The sequence below is a fragment of the Meleagris gallopavo genome, chromosome 13 (genome assembly GCF_000146605.3).
Source record: "Meleagris gallopavo isolate NT-WF06-2002-E0010 breed Aviagen turkey brand Nicholas breeding stock chromosome 13, Turkey_5.1, whole genome shotgun sequence".
Classification (NCBI taxonomy): domain Eukaryota; kingdom Metazoa; phylum Chordata; class Aves; order Galliformes; family Phasianidae; genus Meleagris; species Meleagris gallopavo.
This window is the reverse complement of record NC_015023.2, coordinates 15,194,592-15,218,450: the sequence shown is the minus strand read 5'-3', so window position 1 is coordinate 15,218,450 and position 23,859 is coordinate 15,194,592. Positions and strand designations below refer to the sequence as shown.

The 23,859-nt window shown below is 39.6% G+C and overlaps 1 long non-coding RNA gene across 1 annotated transcript; it reads left to right on the top strand.

The window, feature by feature from the left end:
- Positions 1 to 5,086: 5,086 nt before the first annotated feature.
- On the top strand, positions 5,087 to 22,630 carry LOC109369832. The gene is made up of 3 exons (XR_004161156.1): positions 5,087 to 5,293; positions 21,955 to 22,041; positions 22,199 to 22,630. It is a non-coding gene; the product is annotated as an uncharacterized LOC109369832 (long non-coding RNA).
- Positions 22,631 to 23,859: the final 1,229 nt, after the last annotated feature.

Genomic DNA, 23,859 nt, shown 5'->3' with positions numbered 1-23,859 from the left:
ACTTTAAACCTATGGTGGCATTCGATTTACTGGTATTACTGCAGTTCTGTGAAACTTTCAGACCTTTCTTCTTTCCTCTTGCAATTATACAGGGTGCTGTTATCCTCGCTTGGAACTTTTGTGACACATTTTTCAATCTTATACTCTCCTGAGTGCCTTTAAAAATTTTACAGGACGACCTTTAACATTTCTTTGTTGGGAGGAACAGAGAAAGTAAATAACTTACCAGGTTGCAAACTCTGAATACAGTAAACTATGAATCTAATCCTGACTCGTTCTGTAATAGCAGTCTCTTGCCAATTGAAATGGCCATGGTAAGGCCATTTGGGGTACCTTTGGAAATGGGAAAAAGTGGCACTTCCAGCTAGAGAAGTCAAACTTTTTGTTGTTGCAAAAACCAAATAAATAAACTGGACCTGGGGGAGCTTGTATCTGCTCTTCAGCTACAAGCCCAGCTCAATTGCTCTTCAGTCAAGTTGTCACAATAAGGCAGAAGACAGATGGGTTATGCCTGAGATGCACTTTTTACATAGTTTCCCGCTTATAAAAAACTATTAACTAAAACATTGGGTCTCTTTTTTGCCTTTGTGTATCTTCATTTTTTCTAATTCGGTCCTGCTGATGACTCTTTGCTGCTAAACTTTTGTACAAGACTGTTCTGAAACTGCTTTTGCATGAGTATCTCCCTTAGCTTCAGTCCCTGCCCTGTTTCTTTTGAATTATTTAGCAGTGCAGATAACTTATTGGCATGAATCTGTCACCTTCACCAAGAGTTTATCTGCCTCTTCCCTTCGATAATCCCCCATGGCTAGCTAATCTTTCCTTTTGACTCGTGTTTGCTGAACCCCTGAACCCTTATTTTTTGTTGTTGCTACAGCTCCACCAATTCAATCTCTGCTGAGACTGTCTTGTGTTTCAAGGATCAAAATTGCACATAAAACGTTAATGGTGTCTCTCTTGTTTCCCCATAATGCTAAAATAACTGTAATGTTCTGTGGGCTTGTCTACTCAGAAGAACTAGTGCACAGCAAAGCAAGGTTTGAATTTATAGCTCCACACTTTACACATAGACATTTTAAGGGCATACTGAGTAGTGGATGACTTGTTCCACTATACAAAGTGGAGTAAGCTACCGTGAACTTAAATGTGCATGGAGCTTTGAAAAGTGGTAATTAGGGCAGAGCAAATCCATAACAGCTCACTACCTCCCGTGCTAGAGAAGCCCTGTATTTTTAGGCACTCCTTCCCTGTCTCTAAGAAGGATTTTCCTCTGTTTGCAGTAGTGTGGAAGGGGGCTTTGTCCAAGTCTTCCACGCACCTGCTGTTGGGTGGACACCAAATAATTTCTTATAAGCTGGTTGAAAATTTACTTTCAAATTAGAGTTTCCTTAAATTGGAAGCCTGGTTTGCAGAGAAATAATGTGCATATTAATGAATTCATGCTTGTGCTTCTTTTGAAAAGGCTTTTCTTGAGAGTGCAGGATAGGAAAAGACATGCAAGAATATTTTCATTGTTTTCTTGTTGTAACCCAGAACACAGAGGTTTTAGCTGCAACTCAAAATTTCCCATGAGAACTGTGACAAAATTTAAATATTTTTCATTTTCAGCTCTATTTTTAATTAAAAGGTCACATTTTTCCAAACAGCTCAAGCTTTACCATCTCCATGCCTCAGTTTTCTGTCTGTCATTGGGGATTATAATTCTTTTCTATCTTTTTGTTTCCCCTGTCTGTTTAGATTATAAAATGCCTCTTACTGTGTGTCGATGCAGAGCCTAGCAGAATGAGATCCTGCACTCTGCTGGTATATAAAGTTGCTACTATAATGCAAATCAATAATAATAAATGAGCATCAACCTCCTTTCCTTTTACCTTTTACATTTCACGTTTCAGTCAATATGCTCTTGAAATTGTTGCTGGACTTTCTCCACTCTGGTAAATAACAGAGTATTTTACTATATCTTCTACAATCATCCTGAAGTCTCCTTCATGATCAGTGTTTCCTGAGATCATCGCCTTAGAATTATTTTCTGTCCCCTGCTGCATTACCTTATACTTTCCAGTGGGAAAGTATATCATGCATTTGCTTGCACATAAGCCTAATTAATTTCCTCAAATTATTTTTAATTTGTTGGCTTTGTTCCATTGCATTTGTTGCCCTCTTCCCTGATACCAATAAATTAATTCTCTTTTGAAAATACACCTGCTGCCAAGTTTACATATGTAATACAAGGAGTAGTCCCTAAATCATCTTTAATGGGACCAATCCTACTGCCTCACTTACCCTTTTAAAACATTGCCTGTGACTTGCTTCTTGTCAATCAGCAGCCTTTTTGGAGCCAAACAAGCAGTGGTCTCCCCACTTACCAGGTAAACCGGCTCTGTAAATTAACCTTCTGCGGGTATGGCTTTTAAATTTGCATAATTGATATCATTTACTTCACCTCTGTCCACTGTGTTGCTAATGTACCCAGCAATTTCACACATATCCCTCACAGGAACAAGGCAGAAGACTGCCACGTGTGCTGAGTTCAGCTGCATGGCCCCTCATCATCCAGTGGGGCGGCCTTTGATTTCTCCTGAAAAAAGCAGATGTAAGAGAAGGCAAAGAAAAAAAAAATGCCAATCCAGAATACGGCTTCCTGAGGTTTAGAGAAGGGTTTGCTTTACCTTATTTTTCCTAGGAGAGAAAAAGGGAGGATTAACAGTGCTGTGATGAATTAAATAAAGCAAGACATGACACTATGCTCTAATGCTGAGAACACTTTCAAGTGGAGGATTTAAAAGATATTTTGAAGGGAATTTCATCATTGCATGAGCTGAACACTCGTCAAAATACCACAGCAGGTTGACCTTCCCTTGCTGCCCAAGAGATCTCAGCTAGAAAGACCTGATATCTCACAAGCTCATCAGGTATCTCTCGTAGATTGACGGGCGTTCTTTGCATCTATAGAATTAAGCTGGAGAGTCTTTATTCTTCGGCGCTATCAGTTCTGGCCCTGTGAGCTTCTTCCAGCCGAAGTTTTCACATGAGGAAACTGGAACAAAGATAGGAAGTAATCTTAGGAAAAGAAAGAATCAATTAATAAACTGGATTTGCTCCAGCTCTAGCTTTGCAGCAGCATCTTTAGAAGCACAGCCATCTACAAGCAGTCAGGATTCCCCAGACAGCAAAAGATTGTTCAGCGTGTGAATTATAGACTTCAGCCTTGAGAGTATAAATGATGGTCAGGAACAAGAGGGCAAACAGAGTGGTAATCATTCCAACTTCGAAGTTAACTCAGTACTATATTGCTTCATTACAGAGCAACAAATCAGCAAGGAGATCTGATTAATCCTTGATGTAACTTCCTTGACATGCCCTGGTTGCTAAAACATACTGACTTTCTCTAGCACCTTCATACAGTTTCAAAAATAAGCATCTAAATAGCTACCACAGCACACGGCAGAAAAGCCAAGTGATCTATATTATAAACTCATCCTTAGAAAGCAATGAGTCAAGATGACAGAATGTCCTAGTACATGAGGACAATGCAGTTACCTAATCAGTTCATCGCCCTGTATCAATAAACTTATATGATGCTAGACCATAGCACGAAGCACAACCTTTTCTCTGTGTTTAGTGACTGATAACTTTTTAATGGGAACCATTAAAATGCAGCTAGGTAGGTGTAGTTCTTCCTGCCTGGAACAACAGAAGATATAGGAGCTGTTCTGTTGTATTTGCTAGCAGTCTGAAAATCTCCAAAAGCAAATGCTAGGTAAACACCTGCCCAGGAGTCTGCAAGATTAGAGAAATTATATGTACTGATATATAGATATACAGACACAGATATATAGCTATATGGCTACGTAGAGATACGGATGTGTAGCTACATAGATACATATGTGGAATGAATTAAATGCACAGTGTTGTTCCCCCACTTCTGGAAAAGCAGTCATGTACAGGTAGTCAATCGAATTCTACTGACCCACAGCCCCTGCAGCTAGTTCACCAAAGAGAAGAGGTGATTATTTCTCAGGAATGTTCTCTGGGACTGTAACAAGTACTTTGTTTAATACAGCGATGGTGGATCTTAGGGTCATGGGGAGAGTGAGCAGTGGGCTTTGTAATGAACTTTAAAAAGACAAACCTTCTCAGAGCTTCATCTTTGTACATCCTGTCACGCAGATCAGTCTTGTCCCTTTGTGCATTCCAACCCCAGCTGTCAAAATGAGGTACGTACACATGCTCCCACGTACACAAACAAACCAAAAGCAGCTCACACACAAAATAATCCCTTTTAACACTGTTTCTCCATCTTAATAATCTCTCCACCTTTGTGAAAAGTCTTACTTCAGGATAATCTCATTACGAGAATCTCCTTGACAGGTTAATCTTCTCAACTACCTCCCAAAGATTTTGTCATCTTTTAATCTGGAATGCGATCGGATAACATCTACAGATCAATATCTTCTTTGTAGACATGTTCCAAAGGCCATGAGAGCCATTCTTCCATGCAGTTCAAATGCCTCATTAAGAGTTTCTTAAACTGCAAAACCCTGCCAGAGATATCATGTGTTCATTTGATACACATCTCCTATCATATTCCTTAATTCTGTCAAATGTTTTAATGTCTGTCACAGTGACTGTTCCTTCCTTAAAGCCAATATATTTCCTTAAAATAAACTTAACAGCTCCTACACATTTTCAACGAGCAGTATATTAATTTGAACAAGCTTTAAGTGAATTATATCAGAGCATTTCTTATGATGCTCTGTCATATTTATGGCAGATTTCAGCATGAATATGGTATCTTCTCATTTGTTAGCTTTACATCCCTTGCGACAGTAAATTAAAATGATTCAATGAACTTTGATTTTCTCTTTTTGTATTCTGTTCCTAACATAATTGCTTCTCAACATTTCATTGGTATTTTTTTCCTGTAGTAAGATGATTCACATATATTAAGTTCTTTGATATTATATTAAAGAAAAAAAATGTAAGGTTACCTGTTGAACATTCTTTGCTTTGTGCATGTTATTAATCATTAAGATTTCTGATGCAATCACTGAAATTTAAATGTGCTTCTTTTCCAAACAGGACTGATAAAGGGACTATAGAGGCCAAGGGATTTGGAACCCTTCCTTGTTGCCGAGTGCAATTTTGTACACTGATGAATCCTGCTTGCTACAAAGCAGTGAATAAATGAACTAGACATTTTCTTCTGGTGGGAAACATCCTGTGACAAAAAGAAAGAACAGAGCATCTCAGGAAGACATACAAGAAAAGCCAGCTGCGGGTACACGAAGAGGTAAGACTAACATTGAATGTGTTTCACTCACAAAGCAGAAAAAAAAAATGATTTGCCATTTGCTTCCTTGTAAGCTGCAGCGATTAAGAGTCTGAAAATATACCTGGTCTCCATTTACACAGCAAGGTGTTTATTAGTTTGTCAGAACTCACATAGGCAGAAGCTAATTTGCTTCTGTATGGTACGCTGTAATTATATCACTGAATGGTTGTTTTAAGGATTCCAGTTTTAATTTCTTTCTCTTTGATATAGTCATTTAATTACAACACAGCACGATTGATTAATTGCAATTACAGTATTTTCTTTCTGAGAAATCACCTTACATACTACATGAATACTACATAGTGCAAGGGAAAGCTGCAGGATTCAGCTGGCAAGGCCAGCAGCTTGAACACAGAAATAACCTGTTTTCTTTAGTCAGAAATGCAGCATGTGCTACACTGGTGAGGTGATTCTGTGTTTAGTTTCTTGCTTCCATCTCTTTTTAATACCTGGTGGGGAAAAAATCTCTAATGTTCCTCTGTGCCCACTTGTCAAAGCTCTCTTAGTGGCCCTGATCCAAAACTCACTGAAGTTGATGAAAAGATTTCTCTTGACTACAGAAGCCTTTGGACTGAGCTACTTACAAGCTCATCTTTCTTTCTGATCTGCAAGTTACCTCAAGCCTTTGAGGGCAGTGCAGATAGCCATAATTGGATCAGTGTGGATCCTAACCTCTGCTTGCTGTTTGGGTTACACTGGAGTAGCTACTGTCATTTTGCCCATAGGAGATGATGGAAATCAGAAGCTCTCAGATGATGCCCAAATTGCTTTGCTACCTTTGTCTCAATAATTTTTCCAATAAACACAAAGGTTAGAGACAGGCTAATAGCCGGTGAGACAATCAGTGTCAACAGACAGTGAGGGTCTAATAGCAGTTAACTGAGTGCAGGAGGGGCAAAAGGATGTAGGCACTGTGGCACTAACACATAGACTGGCTTTTGGGACCCTCAGGAATCCAGAGTCTGGTTAAAGGCTGCCAGTAATAGGAGCTGTGTGCAGCTCTGTGCTAATGCAGCAATATTCCCTGTCAAATTAGAGGTGGGGTTGGAAGGTCCTGAGCTGCACTCCAGCTATGAGTGCATGAGCACTCCATGCCACAAGCCTCAGCACACAAGAAGTTAGAGTGACTCTAAACCATTCTCATGTGGTAATGCTGAGAAGAGATGCAGACGTGAGCCCTCTCCTCACACACCTCAGTCTTTGTGCACCTGAGGAGAGAGGAAAGAGACTGGGGACCTGCGATCTTTAACCCAAACACCTCAATCCTTCTAGAGCCGGTTTCTGGTCTTGGCCTTCAAGCCTTAGTTTCTCAAGCAATTTGCCATGATGATCAGTAAAACAATATAGGAGTATTCTTTAACGCACCGTGAAAAGGTTGAGCTTTAAGTCTAATGAAAAGTAATTACAGCATTAACGTACAGATACTGATTTCAGTTCAGAACATCGGAGTCGTAGGGAGAATCTCAGGAATTAACTCTATCCTAACTTACCCTGCTTTGTGTGGTAGATATTCTCTGTAGATTAGAGGGGAAGTATTCTAGTGCTAAATTCACAGTTAAGATGCTGCTTTGACATATCCCTGAACAGTGCACTCAGCAGAGTTCAAACAGCTCGACATTCAAAATTAATACCATAAATATGACCCCACAAATGCCTGGAGTTCTAAAGCAGTGGGCCATTAGCTTTTATGGCGTCGACCTATTCACTTTTACATCAGTTTAATTAGCGTACAACATAAGATATAAGGGTAAATATCACATGGACAAGAACAATAATCATTGTTGGCTTCAAACAGATAAACTTTTTGATGAGCTGCAAAGCATTAATACAACCACCTACACATTGCCCACACATACCCATGGCAACAAACATACATCAACATAAAGCAGAAAAAAGCTGCAACCTTTCAAAGTTTTAATATTCATCATCTGAGGCTTGTGTGATTACATTTGCATGCCTTTGCTGCTTTTTTTTCCCCCCAAGGACAAAATGAGGGGAATAAAAAGCGTAAAAATGTACGCGAAAGTGCTTTGAAGCCTCAGAATGGTTTTGATCGTATGTCCAAAATGAATCAACAGTTACTTAGTGCAAGTGTGTGTTACAGGACGTTGCCTACGCCCTCTGTAAATAAATCATGATAGACATTAATCAATATGTGAATGTGCACAGCAAAGCAACTGGTGGCACTAGAGCCTGCTTCCTGGATGAGTGATCCGCCACCAAATGGAGGAGAGATGTCATAAATTCAATGCAATTAAGAATCTCTTTCACTCTCTTGAAAGAGAAAGGTCTTTGCTATTCGTGTATCTATTGTTCTTCAATGGTAAAACAAAACATCTGATAAATGATACTCTAAAATGTTATAAAATATTGTTTCCTTTTTGTATGTGTGTATTGACTTTCTTTGTCCTGGCATGGGCTCAAATCTGCTTTTTGGATGCAGTAATTTTTATACCTCCTTTTGTTTTTTCCATTCTATTATATGGCATTCATCCAATACTTAGGATATTTAGATTGTTTTTACTGCAGCAGAGAGTGGCTCAAATTTACCAGAAGTCCAACATTCCCTGCAAAATGCTGTATGCTCTCTGCTTGGTAAGATGAAAACACACAATATCCTGCAGAACTTGCCTATGTGAATGGCTCTCAGGGCGACATCCAAAGGGTTATGGGCTTCTGTTGTTGGGTGGTTTTTCTTTTCTAATAGGTTGTGAAATGGGTCCTGACATTGTTTCAGCTGTGATATTGTAGCTTGAATTGGAACCACTGGCCTATGAGATTCTTCAGTAACGTCAGTTCAACATCTTTTCTTCCTTTCCTCTGCAAAATTTTATGAACTTGACCACCCTATCTCGGCAAAGGCTCTATGTGCAGATAGAGGCAGTAAAAGTGATTAGCAGTCCAGTCTTCCCAGAAAGGGACACTGAAAAAACGAATAGACCATTTAATCTAGAAGCAAGAGAAACCCCATGGAAGGGAGGCAGTGAGATATGTTCTGTGGGATAGGAAAAATACATCTGTACTACTATTTATCCTCTCACTTAATGAAGTCACAATCAATTGATCCGAAAGGCAACAAACTAACAGCTGATAAAAAATTAAAAGAAAACAGCATGATCCACTACAGCACTCACCAAAATGAAAGATCAATCCAAAACCAGATTAGATATGCAAATAATGTGAATGTGGATAGCTACACTACAGAGCACCACAATTGATTTTATTCACATGAAGTAAAAATTACTGTGATACAGGTTATAAGTCAACTGCCACTAATAAGGTTTAGAAGAACTTTCCCTAGGATCATTTTCCTCTGGACTAGGCAGACTAAAGAGCCAATAACTTCTGTGTTCTTCCAGCAATTACAGCAGTGCTTTTCACTGTAGATATATAGTTGTGCTGAGGATGGAACAAAGTTTGCATATATACTCAGTATACAAGACAATGTCTGGAAATGAATAGCTCTGTGTACAGTGGAACCAATGATGCTGCGTGCAGCTGTCTTAAATCAGAGCTGCTGTGAATTCTTTTTTAATAATGCCACTTTTCCCATCTGGTAAAAAAGGATTTCCTCCTGTTTTTCTCCTTCCAAGAGCTAAGCATCCAAGAAAATTGTTCCTGGGCACTGGTCAGATGCAGTAACCCTTATCTCAGTGAGAATATTAGAAGTCTCTATATTGTCCCTGTTTAACCGTGGAAAACTTACAGGACTTTAATTCCTGTGGAAGTAGCCAATGTGTATAGGATGTGTATGAAAAAATATTTAAAAGAGACCAATAAATTGAAACATATAGACCATAATTCCATAAGCACTATAGTGAGAAACCAGGACAGCACATTTATATGGGAAGTGCACCGCAGCTCAGCCGCTTGCCTCCCTCCCACCCCACCCCCAGCATCACATTTGGGAACAGCAAATTGCAAAGAGCAATCATACCAGCCACAGGTTGGCAATCACATCTTCTCCAAACAGCAATCATGGCTCCTCCTGATGGACAACAACATGTGAGAAACTGTCATTTTGATATTTAAAATCTGTGGAGTGTAAAACACTGACTGTCAGTCTCAGCTGCTGGAATCTGTGTTTCTGGAGAAGGAACAACAGGAATTGCTCGATCTGAAATGGACCCTACCAGTCAAAATGTTCTTTTTTTTTTCCAACTTTTCAGCTTTATTTGTCTACACTGCAGGTTGTATAGCTCATTTATTTAGGTGACACAATACCTCAGTAAACAATATTTGGACTTAGGACTTCAAAACTGATTTTTTTCTCTCCCAACCTCTTCTTACCTTATATTTTTTTTCTATAGGCACAAAAAGGTGTATTCTTGCTTTCAGTTCCAAGAGCTCAAAGCACAGTTGCCTAAGGCCGCTTTGTCAGGAGAGAAAGACTGTGTTAGCACCATCTTTCCTGTTCTCTCCCTATATATAGTACTGCTATAATGATGATAATGTGATCAGTGATGCTGAAGAAGGATTAAGGGCTTGACCTAGTCAGACTTTATGGTTTCCCAGCTGGCAGTGAGAAATTACTTCTTGTGTTCCCAGTGCCAAAGAATGACTTAACTGGAGGAATTGGATTTTTTGCTTTCTTTTAAGATAGGCAGAAGGAGGGAGTCCTGATGTCTTTATGAGAAGAACAGAACAGCAAAAAATTTTAATGGATTGTCCAGCACAAAATGTCCATGGGATGAATGAGGCCCTTAAAACATCATGACGTAGGCTGAAATACTGCCAGGCTTTTGAGTACTTTCAAGACTTTGCTCTCAACCTAAATTTTAAATCAATTGTCCCATTCAGTTCAAAATGAAATTTCAAAGCAGGTGGGGTAATGTAATCTTTTGATTTCACTGATATTTATAAAGGGGAGTGGAAAGCTATACAAATACATTTTTTAAATGCCTCATTTTTAAATAAACCACTTGAGAGGTCAAAAAACTGAACAGACATTGACATATCTATCAGAGATTCCTTCTGAACAAACGTCAGGGGGTGCCCTGATAGTGCTAAGCAGTGAGAATCTTTGTCGTCCAGAGGACAATAATTTTTCTAATGTTCTACTGCATGCTGCTTCAAAGAAAGTAAATTGTTGGCTATGCAGAGAGTGGAAAAAAACAGGGAGAAGTTGTCATGAAATAAAAATTGGTATTACAATATTGCCACACTTTGTTACAATGGATCAAATTCTGTTTTCTTCATTAAATGAGAATAGTTTCTGAGAACGGACCTGTTGTATCTAATAACAGAGGTGATGCATTCATTACGTGAATTGCTAAAAACCTGATTCAGCAGTTTATGATTTAGAATGGGCTAATGGAAAGCTCATAATACAGAGAAAAGGTGTTTCTTGCTAAGTGACACCTACTTATTCCAGCTGGAGTTTCTCCATTAAACTTCAGATGCATTCAGCCAGGAGGTACACGTGCTTCTGCACTGTCTTCTCTGAAGCAGGTATAAACCCTTCTACCTCAAAGGGCACCATTTGGCATATTTCACTGCAGAGACCTTAGTCATTTTTGAAGCCATGAGATTTTTTGGATACCCGACATCCAAGAGATGTCGGAGAACCTGATTTTGGTATTGATTAATGCTGATGCAGCACAGCTTGTGGTAGCCTTAACACTGTTCTAAGTCATGTTGTTCCAGCAAAGCCACCATGGCCTAGGATATGTAGGTACTTTTTCTCCTGTTTCAGCACGCCAACAATAACCAGCTGTAGGTAATGCAAGGCCAAATCAGCCTTCTCTGGGACCAGGGCAAGCCCCACAGGCATGCCAGTCTTGCCACAGAGCCACAGGTGGAGCTCTGAGAAGTGCCAACTACAGCAGTAGTTGCTCTTTAGGTTTTAGGTTTCACAACCTTCAGCTGCTCTGGTTCTGCTTTAGAGACGCTTCAGTCCAAAAATTTGGCTGTGGGGCTTCTCATTTGTTTTTTGTTTTATTTCTCAGAGAATTACTGACAAACTAGCACAGTGCTGTTTAGTAATTCATGAATTTCAGGCAAATATTCAGTGTTTCTACGATGAAGAGCATTGCTGCAGCTGGAAGGAAAGCTGATCTGGAGCAGAGGCCCATCTGTTCCTTAACAAAGTTTAGAGGCAATATTCCATTTCTACCTGGAAGGCAAGCCTAGAGACAGAAAATAATGATTTTTGATTAGGTATTTAGAGAACTATCAGAGATTTCTGCTTCTTATAGTCACTGTATCTACTACTGCTATTTCTTATGCTCTGGAGGTTTGGACTTGTGACAGAAAATTCATCTTTGGGAGGATATATCTGCGAGTGCTGTGGCATACAGAATTGATCAACTTCAGTTTCTGCTCTGCTGTGTTTGATTCTTTTTCTAGATATATAGTCAGCATGATAGGTGGTCAATTTTTCCCCTTTTTTAAAGCACGGATAACTTCCTGCTCTTAAGACGTAAAAAGATTATGATAATGTATAAGGACACTGGCCACTATCCAGAATTTGTACTGGAGAAGACAGTGGAGTGCCTCTGTACATCCCTTTCAGCTCACCTAGAAGAAAAGCAGGCTGTCAACTGTGCAGACTTCTCTGCATAGTAAATCTGAATTTTCAGGCCCTAAATAAATACAAAATTCATTCCACTGAATGGCAGGAATGGAAAAGTAATCACCTTAAGGAAGGGGAAAAGATAAAATTCTGTTGCTCTATGGTACCTTTCATGAGAGGGTTCTACTTATGTTAATGAGGCCTTGTAACAAAATAGTGATACTGAATTTCTTAAGGAGGGTAAATTCAGGCTTTCCAGAGATGTGTGGCATAAAGTCACAGTGCTGAGGGCAAAAGTGGAGTTTGGGGAACAGCTTAGCAGTCCAGAAACTGTGGTCCTTTAGCCAACCATTGAAACATTATGACTTAAGAGGGGGGAAAAAAAAAAAGAGAGATTTTCAGGCTGGATATTAGGAAAAAATTCTTCTCAGAAAGAGTGGTGAGGCATTGGAACAGACTGCCCAGGGAAGTGGTGGAGTCACCATCCCTGGAGATGTTCAGGAAAAGGGAGGATGTGGCACCGACTGATACGGTCTAGAGCAGGCACAGGCATAGGTTGGTGATGGGACTGGATGATCTTATTAATCTTTCCAACCTTAATGATTCTATGACTTCCCAAGGCTCTGTGCCCGCCTCCCAGGTGCAGTGAGATATACACAAAAACAGCCAAAGTGAGGAAGTGACTGAGTCTGTTCCACTTCCCTCTAATTAATCTTCCACAGGGACTCGGGGATGGATCTATACCATGGGATGGGTAGCAGTGCTCTATGGCACAAAAGCTGTGCTCAGCACGAGTAGGACCGTCTCCACAATTAATGCATACAAAAAAAAACAAGCCTGGTTTTCTCCTTTCCAACACTATTGGGAAATGGACTCTGCAAAAATTAATTTCTTAAGCTGATGTCTCTTTTGCCCACAGATTTCATTCATGCTGTTTCATTCTTCTCTTCCTCCTCCTCCTCAGCTGTCAGAACCAGGACACCCTCACTGCACTTCACAAACAGTTTGAGCCTAATTATAGACTTTTCCAGAGTGGATCTTAGCAAGTTTAAGTGGAAGACAAAATATTTAGTTTCTACAAATTAATGAGGACAACAGAGCACACATCCTTTGTATGTCAATTAGCAACATATGGTGTAAGGCTTGCAAAACAATCAAATGATCAAACAATGAAGAAATGAAAGAATGTAGCAGTTTCTCCCGCTCTCTTATTAGCTAAATATAGCACAGGATGCTTTTTTTCTCACAGACTTTCCAAGCAGATTGTGGAACACCTGCAAACATGTAGGTATTGTTTTATCAGAGTGAGCATTAGGTATATTTTCTGTATAAACCATTATGTTTAATTCCTTTTAAACAGTTAGAATTGCATTTAGGAAAAAAAAAAAAAAGACATCTGACAGCCTGCAGTTGTTTTTCACAAAAACAATAGGGTAGGCCATGGAAAGTATTTCTTAAAACCTTGGTACCTATTATTTTGTGCAACCACAAGGTTGGGTTTTTGATACAAATGGGAACAGTGAGGGAAGATGGGAAAGGGCTAGGAACTCTCCTTCCCTTATACAGACAGCATTTCCCTGGTGAATGACAGCGGTCTGTAAAGGGAAGAAATTTGGATTAAACTTGACTGGAATCTGTCTCACCCTCCTTTAGCATCTGCTATAGACCAGGCAGCTCAGGAGAGTACTTGGGAGCGAGTGATGGAGGGGAAGAGGAAGAAATGTTCACTTGTTGCGGTTTCTGTCTCTTTGGCAACGTGCTTCTCTTTCATATTCTCACCTCTGAACACAGCTCATGAACCCAAAAGAGCCAAACTTTTTTTGCTAGCACTTCAGAAAATCTGGCCATTTATTTAAATGTGAAATATAAATTAGGACTTGTATTGAAATCTGCTCTAAAGCCTTAGGTAGCTTTGTTATATGAAACCTTTATTAGTCTCACACTACGAGCTATCTGTAGGAAAATCTCCCTATTACTACATATAGCTATGCTCTTTGTAGCTAATATATGTACATCCTCAGATCCTGATTTTCTAAGGTTATAAATCCAATACTCAGAAGCACAGCAGCAAATCTGGTACTTGAAACACACTTTACTGTTGATGATAATGAAAAGTACTATTCACTGGTTTCAGCGGCAGAACAGACTTCTTGATCCATTTTACCTAGATACCTATACCATAAAGTGAGAGTATTTGTCTGAAGAAATGCCTCTGCTACAATGCCAAGGGGTTGAATGGAAGGCCAAATGGAGATACCGGGCTGTAGAGATCAAGAGGAGGAGGGGACAACTGAAATATAAAAAGAAGGATATGGGTCTACAAAATCATTTCCAACATTTTTGGTGCCAGGCAGACCATAATAGAAGTTTTACAGTTATACTTTTAGAGAACTTAAGGTAAAGGAAAAGGTAGAAGGGAGGAGGGTCATTGCAATAAGTACAGTTAAAATGGTTGGCTTCCCTGAGCTACTCATCTCACCAAGCACCTCTTCCCAAACCATCTCCATGGTCCCCCCAAATCCCATTCAGATGTCAGCATCAAGGGCAAGATAACCATTGAGACTGTGCCTCTGTGATAAGGAAGAGACATGTTTCTGGTGCAAAGGTATCTGTCAAGGAATAACTTCTTAGTGGAGGGAAAGCCAGCTAGTTTTCTCAGCTGCTCAAGGTCAAGTCCAGATAGGGAATATAACACTGCCCTTGACTGTATTGAGAAGGAAAAATTACTTTGGTAATGTCACAGAGTTCAGTCGTTTCCAAAAAGTAATCTTTGTGTAAAATTATGTCTGGTTTGTTGGTGAGGAGTGAGCCTGAGTGGATTTTTGTGCCCTCGAAGACTAAACTGAAAACAACTCATTTATATAGGCCTACAACTACCTAATTATAATGGATTACATTCTCCACCTACAAAGCTGAATTTGAACCACTGATCAAAGGATTTATACCAATAGCATAAAAAAAATATACTGGGCTGTTTCAGCTCACACAAGTGATTAAACATTCCTCTTTAAGCATTGTTATTTTTTCTCTCTCTCTTGTAGAATCAGAAATTAAAAAAATTCTTTCCTTTTTGTTGTACCATGAAATCTCCCTTTTCTAATGAGTATATGAACCAGTCATTTTGCTCTTAATAGGCCACTTAGTGAATTTGATGGAGGAGATAATTAAATGTGACAGATACTCATGTACATCTATCTTAAAACTAACACTCAAAGATTATAAAAGCTATAACATTCTCTTAATGAAATATAGCTGAACATGAGAAAAATACATTACAATGTATCTGAAAACAATTGCAAAATTTAGAGATAAACACTGTTAACACTTGATAAGCCTTTACAGTGTTGGTATGTACAGCAGACATAACAGTAGCAAACAAAAAAAAATCACACCTTTTTGAAGTAGATGAAAGCTGGAGATAAATTTGAATGTGTTTGGCATCCAAACAAGAGAGAATGAGTTTGTAGGTCCAAGAGAATATATGTGTTATAACTACTGAAGCAGAAGAGAGGCTTTTCATATCTTATAAGGAAAATGCAGAGGAAAATACATTTAAATAAACTCTTTCAAAACTTCAGTGCTGAATTTCGTTGGCCATTCAAGTCAGACTTCATATTCCTGGTGGTGTTAAATAGCTGCATGGCGAAATGTGTTGGGAGATCACCTGGATTGATAGCTCCCACTATTTTCTCCGTTCAGTCTCAGTCCTGTTCTGTTCTTGGTGCTTACACTTTGCCCACTCATCTAATGCACGCAGAAATGCAGTGAAAGCTGGGAAAGTAACTTTAAAAGCATTCAGGAGCCATGAAAATTGGAGGATTCTTCGAGGCCATTAGATAGTGGATAGAATCATGTGCGCTGCCAGAAAAGCAGCTGTGTGCAGATGTGGTCCAAAGGCACTGATGGGAAGAGTGATGCTCCCCTTCTCATGGTGTAGGGCATCAGCACCATATGAATGCAAGTACTTGTTGAACAGCAGTTCTAGCAATATATGAGCAGCTAAGCTTTCATGACAGATGAAAGATACCAGAAGAGAAAATAATAATAGGAAAAAAAGCTTTGAAAAAGAACAGCAAATCGATGTGAAATGTTTCCTTATGAGGAGATAAAAAGCTGAGAACTCAAGAACCCCTGGCCACTTAGATTTGACTTTGTATGGCCCCATCCAGGGTGCTACACAGGTCTTGTTTAGTCTGGTTTTAATATTTATTACAATAGAAAGCTAAAACATTTCAGCAGCTGATGAGTTTTTGAGAGTATCTTCTGAAAATGTGACACATTCCTGAGCCTCGTGCTGTTTGGTTTAGTCATTATTGCAAGGGTAGGAGAGGATGGCAGGCTCCTATGAGATGATACAGGGGAAAGTGTGGGAACAGGTGAAGTAGAGAAAGTGAAATAACTGTTTATTGTGTAAGACCACTTTATGTTGACTTTAGCTAAAAGTAGAATTGTTTATTATTATTTCTATTATGTGGGTATTCATATTTTTGCAATATTTCCTACCTCCTTCATTTGATTGTCATCTGGAGTTGCCCACTTTGTCCCGAGACCTACTGTGGGGAAGATGGCGGGATAAGCACGGGCACGTGGTAGCCCTACTACTCGGCCTCAGATGCAGAAAACTTGGGCTTTAGTCGCTATAGACTAAGCCATACATGTTGAGCAACATTTCAGTAGGATATTGTGATGCTGTGGGCTCCTGTGGGATGCCTCTCCAAGGCTGGTGATGGGATTCCACTCTAACTTTTATGCTCACTGAAAAATATATGTTTGCCTTCCTGTGGGGAAGGACTAGTTAAAGTATTGCTGTAACTGCTGTCCTGTCTGCTTCAATTCCGAAACCATGCCAGGATCCAAGTAATCTGAAGGGAAACAACCTTCTTTTCTGGTTTAGGGACAGTTCTGCCTCAGAAAGAATTGCTGTCCATGCCTTAGCTTTATTTTCCAGAGATCCCTTGTTTACACGGGAGTTAGGCTTAAAATTCCCCTCTGGAGAAAAAAAGCAAACAAACAAATAAACAAAACCCCATATCTTTCCAGGACTGCAAAACCTGTTTGTAGAGTAGATAATCTCTCCTATTCCTCCCCTGCCTCTGAGGAACCTCTCTTGGGTTAAACGGCTTGATGAGAAGCTTCTGACAGAGAAAAGTACTTGTCCCAGCCTTCTGCATCAAGAGCTGAATGTGAGGTTCCAAGGCAACCGTTGAGCTCTATCATGTAAGTGGTTGGTACATGCCCTCTCGGATGATTACTGCTGGTAGGACCCAAAACAGCCTCATAAATAGAAATTGGCATTTCCAAGCGGAGCGGTGGCGGGCCTTCTTCCAGGAGTGCGCAGAACTGAGTGAGATGCCTGAATTCCCTCTGGGGAGAATGGAGAGGATTAAGTGCGTCAGAATGAGATTCAAAGCAGGCAGTGAGTAAAGCAGGGAACACTTAAGCCTGCCTTAGGAAATACTAAAGAGATGGGTATAGCGGAAATCCTCCATATATCCTAGGTTTAGCATTGACCCACATCCGTGAGATAGGAGACGCTGCAAAAATGGGATTCAGAGCCCATAACCCCTTTCCAGAATTAATTTGTCACTTTGAGTAAAAGACTTCTGCCTGCTGCTGATGGCAGGGTCGGGATCCAGACAGAGTGGGAAGTGGAGGCACTAACCACAGCCACCCTTCACAGCTAAATCACATTTCTGGGAAGCTGGGAACCTGCATCCGATTTTCTGCTCAGTTCTAAAGAGGTGAAAATGTATCTTTCCCTCTACAAGATGGGGTGCATTCACCTCAGGGGCTGTTTTCCCTTTAACAGTACAGCAAATGCTGTGGGATTCCTGGGGCCAGAGGTGGGGAAGGGAAACAAGGCCAGGAGTGGCAAGGAGAAGTGAACATCCTGATCTTTCCTTCAGTGCTCCACAATGCTTCCCAATGTGTGTCAGTAGGGGATATAATCCACACCCTTCTCCTCCTCCAATCTGCATCATTAATGGCAACATTTAGCATGTGTGATTTTCAGTCTCCCACCTTCCTCTCACAACTAACTGCCTTTTGTCAGGCACATGAGTGGGACTTCAAAGATCCCCACTTTCTCCAGCATCCAGAACAATTTATCCTGCCTGCTTTATAGATGCTGAGATAAATAAGATCAACTGCAGTTCCTCTGCTTGCTTAATCTATTGCTTTTGGGATTTGGTCAAATAAAACATCAGGATATTTTGGCGTGAGCTATTTTTAGGAAATCTTAGCTGCAGTTTTTGTTCTCCGCTCATCAGAATGTTTTTTTTCACCTTGAACAGAGGGTTTACCAGCAGTGATGAATCTTTTTGGTGCACTATGGCAACCACATGTTTTTTAAACACACTGATGCCCTCTAGCTGGTGGCATCCCAAATCTCCTTGCCAAACTCAACTCTACAACCAATGGTTGGGTTAAATAAAATGGATTAAATCAAGATGTCCACTCTTGCCAAAGTAATGCTGTTTTTGCTGTTTCCCAATCACACCTGTGTCATCCCACTTCAAGCAGCACATTGCAGGACCTGCAGTCTGTTCTGCCTTTCCCTTTAGAAGCCTGGGATGGAAATTATCTAGTCTCCATTCCAGGGACACGTTAAGCTTTTTTATTTTAAAGGAATCTTAAAAATGCAAACAAACAGCAATGGAGAAAAGTACAATTTTTCAGTCTTCTTGAATAGAAGGAACTTTTTTTCCTTTCAGCGTTCTGATATGAGGAGGTTAATGTGTCACTATAAAAGAAATGCAGCACTTTGCTGTTCTCTCACGGAATACATTACTTAAATTCTCACTATGAATTTACATCTTTTTTTTTTTTCCTGAAATATAGTTTGGCACTTAGTGAGAAATGAATCTTAAATATTTTGAAAGTATAATTTAACATCTCAGCAAAACCTTGAATTATGAATTGTGCTTTATAGAAACTTTAGGGGCTAGCTCAATCTGACTTAAAAAGAATAGAGAATTACATCTTTAGGTGGTGCTTTAGCTGCAAATGAGTCTCCTACAGTTATTACACTGTTTGTTTATCCAGCTGTATACATGTGTTATACTCTTCATAGACTTCCTTTAAAGTGATTTTTATATTGAATAACTTCTGATTCTTTGTTTAAAAATCAAATACACATATACACATATACACATATGAAAAGTTGTGCTACCAAAAAATAGTTTTTAACTAAATCACTTCAAAAATTCAGTTAACTAATCCCAGTGCCACACTTCATACAGACAAAGAGATATGGATGTTCTATAATTGTTCATTTGTATGATTTATAATGTCTGGAGACACGTGTAAACCATGGAAGACAATGAGACATGAAGCAGAACTGGTGTTGGACTCATCATTCTCTGCGACTCCCATCCAATTTGTTAGGAATTATCTGCCCTTCTGCTTATATCAATTTAACATCAGTGTAAATTTATGTTCACATCAATCAGTTCTGTCTTGCAGAAATATAAGGCAGAAATTAGGGAGGTTCTGAGTGTATGTTTGGAAAGCTCAAAACATTCACAGGATTAAAAAAACCCAAACAAACAGTTTTGCTTTATAGAGAGCCATTATTGGATCACCTCAAGCCATTGTTCCCATACACAAAAAATGCCCCCTGCAGAACCACTCGTCCATCTTGTATTTCCTTTTACAGTGAAACATCAGCTTGTCCTGAGGCTCTACCACTTCTGATAGACTTGAACACAGCAGGATCACAAAGAGGTGGGCGTGCTGGGATACACTGAGCTTGGCAGCCCACCTGAACAGAGTGCTTGCCCACACCTCATACCTCCCTGATGGTTAAGTGTGATCGTTATGTTTTCTCCTGAAGGCCCCATCCAATATCCATTAAGTCGATGGGAATCTTTCTTCCAGCTTCAATGAATGTCACTTCAGCTCTTGGAAAGGTGCCCATTTTAAACTCTCTTTTTGGTCATGTATTTCATATGCACTCAAAGGGGTTGTGTTTTAACAACATTCCCTCTGGACAAATCCACTGTTTTACTCAGCAACTCATTAATATCTTAATGGTGATCCAGGTCATGTTGGCAAACAAGAAAAAAAAGCCTGAAAACTTGCATTAATGCTCACTTTTTAAGGCAGAGAAATCAATGTGTACACATAACTGCTGATAATGCCAATATGCATTTCACCTAAACTCAGGTAGAATATGCTACATACTAATTACACATTGTATATTGTATTATTTTTCATTATATTCAGTATCACCTTTTTCTTATTACAGGAAATATTGAATAGGATAATCTGATTGGCCTCTAGGCTAGCACCCTTTATTCAATATGGTAAATTCCTCTTGTTTTTTTTTTTGTTATAAAAATGAAGAATTCTCAAACATCTTCTTTTATTGAAGCTTCAACTATTTTTATCTTTTCTTTTTTTTTTTTTTTTTGGCCTTTCCCTGGATCCTGTCTATTTTTGCAGTTTCTTTTTTGAAACAAGAATGCCAAAATTAAACACATGACATACACAAGGTCACTGGAAGTCTTGTACTTCCATCATAGCTTCGCCCCTGGGTTGGTCTGCATATGCTGACTCAGAACATTCTCCTTTCTCAGGCTGGCTGCATCCCTATTTATTTCCTCTAATCAGACTGAGTCAAGCATACGCTCTTCATGCTCCCTTCTTCTGGAACTCTCTCCTCTCTGAGATTGTTTTGGCTGAGGCTTTATTAGGCTTTTAGATCTATGCTGTTTGCCCTCTTGTTCAAATCTGCTTTGGGGCTTTTGTTTTTTATGCTTGTCTCCCATCAGTTCTTTTAAAATGAGTGAGTGTCAGAGCTCTGTGATTTATTTTTATTCTTACTATCGGTTTCTGCTAACAGAATGACCCGCTCAATAACATGTTCCTTTGTTTGACTTTCTTCTCTTTCTCACCATAAGAAATAAATGCTCAAGAGAATGTTTGGAGGAACCAGAGAGGGTTTGGACCAAGAGGGAAGTAGGGGATCCAAGAGTCCCCAGATCAGAGAAGGAGACATATTTGAAAGAAGTGAATTTCAGCTGCAGACCAATTTCTGAAGCTCCTATTTTGCAGCTAACGAAGCAAAAGAGAAGCTGGAGGCAGAGAGAAGGAAAGGAGCTGGAGAGAAATGAAAGGAGTCCTAGAGGGAAAGAAAAATCTTTGTGTTTAGGATATTTTTAAGCTTATGCTAAATGATAATTGAAAGAAGGAAAAAAGCAGACAATGAGAGTGCAATAAAACAAAAGACAGACAAGGTTAAATGTGAAGAGACACAAATTTCTCAATATATCAGGCTTCCAGATCACCTGTGCTACAGGTATGCTCCTGATCCAAAGCTTCCAGCCCAGGCCAGGCCTTCTGCTTGTGGGGAGCTGCTCCCAACTGCCAAAGGGGTGTTCAGAAGCCAGGAGCTGCCAGGAGCCTGAGGAAACACATCTGTGCTAAGGCAGACAGGAACAAAACCCACATGCATTTGTATGAAACTTTCTTCATTTGGGCAAATGAGCCTTTTATGATGAAAAAAAAAAAAAGAAAAAACAGTCTGATTAATTTGCATCATAAATCTTCACTTATCATGATTTACTTTCTTCTGACTAAAGCAGGAAGAAGCAGGAAGGTGAGAATCATAATGGTGAAATGTGTGGCTGCTCATCATCATTTCCAGAGCATGACAATTATTTTGCTTCACTTTCTTATGCTGTGAAAAGATAATTGGCATTTGTGAATTTTGAGCTCAAAACGTCAAGGAATAGGGAATGTGTTTATTACAGACCCAAGACTCAGGCATCTTAGTTGTAAGCTGTGTGTATCTGTGATCTGGAAGAATTTTGTTATACCAAGGGGGCAGTTGTCAAAGATAGAAGCTTAATTTGCCTCTCCATCTGCATGAACAAATGCCTGCGTATGGTCTTTGATACCCATATGGAAGTAGTAGCTATTCACGTGCAAGACATCTGAGTTAAAAGCTCCAAAACACAAATTAAAGCTACAATTCAATTTATACCATTTCCCATTGATACTGGGGGATACTCACTGGCCGGTCCTCACCAATCAGAACTGAGGTTATACACTCAGCTTCATAGAGAGCAAACACACTGAAAAGCTCTTTCCCTTAACTCAGGTTTAATTTTGCTGTCCTGGATGCCCTGCCTTCTGCAGCACATCGCAGCGTGTTGAGCCACAGCAGAGGGAGAAGTGCAGAATCCAGGTAGGCAGCAATACTCCGGACTGCTGTTTTCATATGCGGTTTCTGAGCCAAATCTGGCCACCTGCATTTTGATCAGCATTTTGGCTTGTGAATAGAGAATATTTGCAGCTGGGTAATTAAATCTATTTGTACTTATCTGCATATGCATGTTTTGCAGGTAGATGTTACGCATCCGTTTTGCAAAATGTAACCTTTGATGTGAAGAGGAGATGGCAGTAGTTATAAAAGAAAACATTATTTCCATATCAAAATGCAGCTTTCCTCATATTTTTTCATTTGGATTTTTGAGGAGATTTGGCCTCAGCTATTTTCAGCAAAAGTATGAGCAACCAGTGGTGAGTAGCAAATGTGTCTCTTAAAGCTGTTAGTGCAACAGCAACATGTCCCACACGGACCATTCCCACAGTACTGGCAGCAGTACACAACAGAGAAACTTTGATGTTCCCCTGCCATCTTCTTTTGAACCCCTACCCAATTATATCTTTTATTTCCTTGTGTGTGTGTGTGTGAGTAAATGTAAGGCACATAAAATTCAGCCAGCATTCACAACCGCACAACTACAAAGAACCTATTCTTTAGAGTGACTCTAAGATGTGTACCACAGAGGAAATCAGCAACAGTGATCTAATGAACCTAAAATCTGTAAACCTATTAAACTGTGAACAACAAAACACTCAGATCTTTGCTTGATATGTTATATAAAAGTATCCCCGTTAATGGGCATCATTCTCAAATGGGAAACACAGTTGTTAGCAATGCAGGAAATTCGATTCTGAAACCAGTCATGGTGTATTATACAATCTGTAACAATAGTGGCAACCAGAAGAACCATTTTATCCCAGGTTTTGACAGACTTTTAATTCATAGTTGATTTAGAACCTGATCATGAAGACCAGGTTTCAGCCCAGGAATAACTTTGCTTTTAATACTTTACATTAAATGTTGTTTATCATTAGTCCATACTAAAGCTATAGAGCAGCAAGGGCAGAATAAAACAAAAGTTGGTGTCTTTTGGCAGTTTTGTGGCAGTTCTGAGCATACTCTGAGCAGAGTCCACAAATTATGTCTTACTGACAAGCTGAACTATCCTAACCTATAAATGAAATGAAGGAAGATTTGGTACTGTCTTTGTTTGTTTTTCAAGATGTGGGCTTTCTTTCTAAAGGATTTACAGTTTAAACTCATGAGTGGTGCTTATGCCTCTTCTGAACTTCAAATTACTGAACACAGGCAATAATTTATAAAATAATCTCACCATTCCGTACTTGTCCACTCCTTTTCCCCAGATGTTGACACTGCATTGAGCAGCATCTTGGTGTCCCTTGGGCTGTCCCATGCCCACTAGATGTCAGGTTCACAGAGCTGATGGATTAATCAGTGTATCTGCCCAAAAGGCATCAGGTGCCGTCTGAAACATCAGCTCCCAGCTGGTAACACACTGGTGACAGGGAGGGTAGAGATAATTAACGACTGTTTTCATCCATCCTCTATGGCTGGAGTGAAACAGTCCTGTCCATCATGTGCCCTGCTTTACTACACACCCCTTACTCTCTTATTAGAAGAAAAAACCTCTCAGCATGTCAACTCTGCTTGCATCCTTGGTGATCCATGGGGTTCTGGTTTTTATATTTATGGCTAACTGTTTATAAAGTCCATAGCTGTTTTGTTTTTAGTGTCTGATTACAGCTTGATTGCCCATTACTGAGGCAATCACATGGTTCTTTGCATTCAGCAGGCAGCACAGGTTAGAGGATGAAGAGATTGTATTTGGCATTTACCAGTTGAGAAGCTTCTTCATGTTAAATACCTGACTTTAAA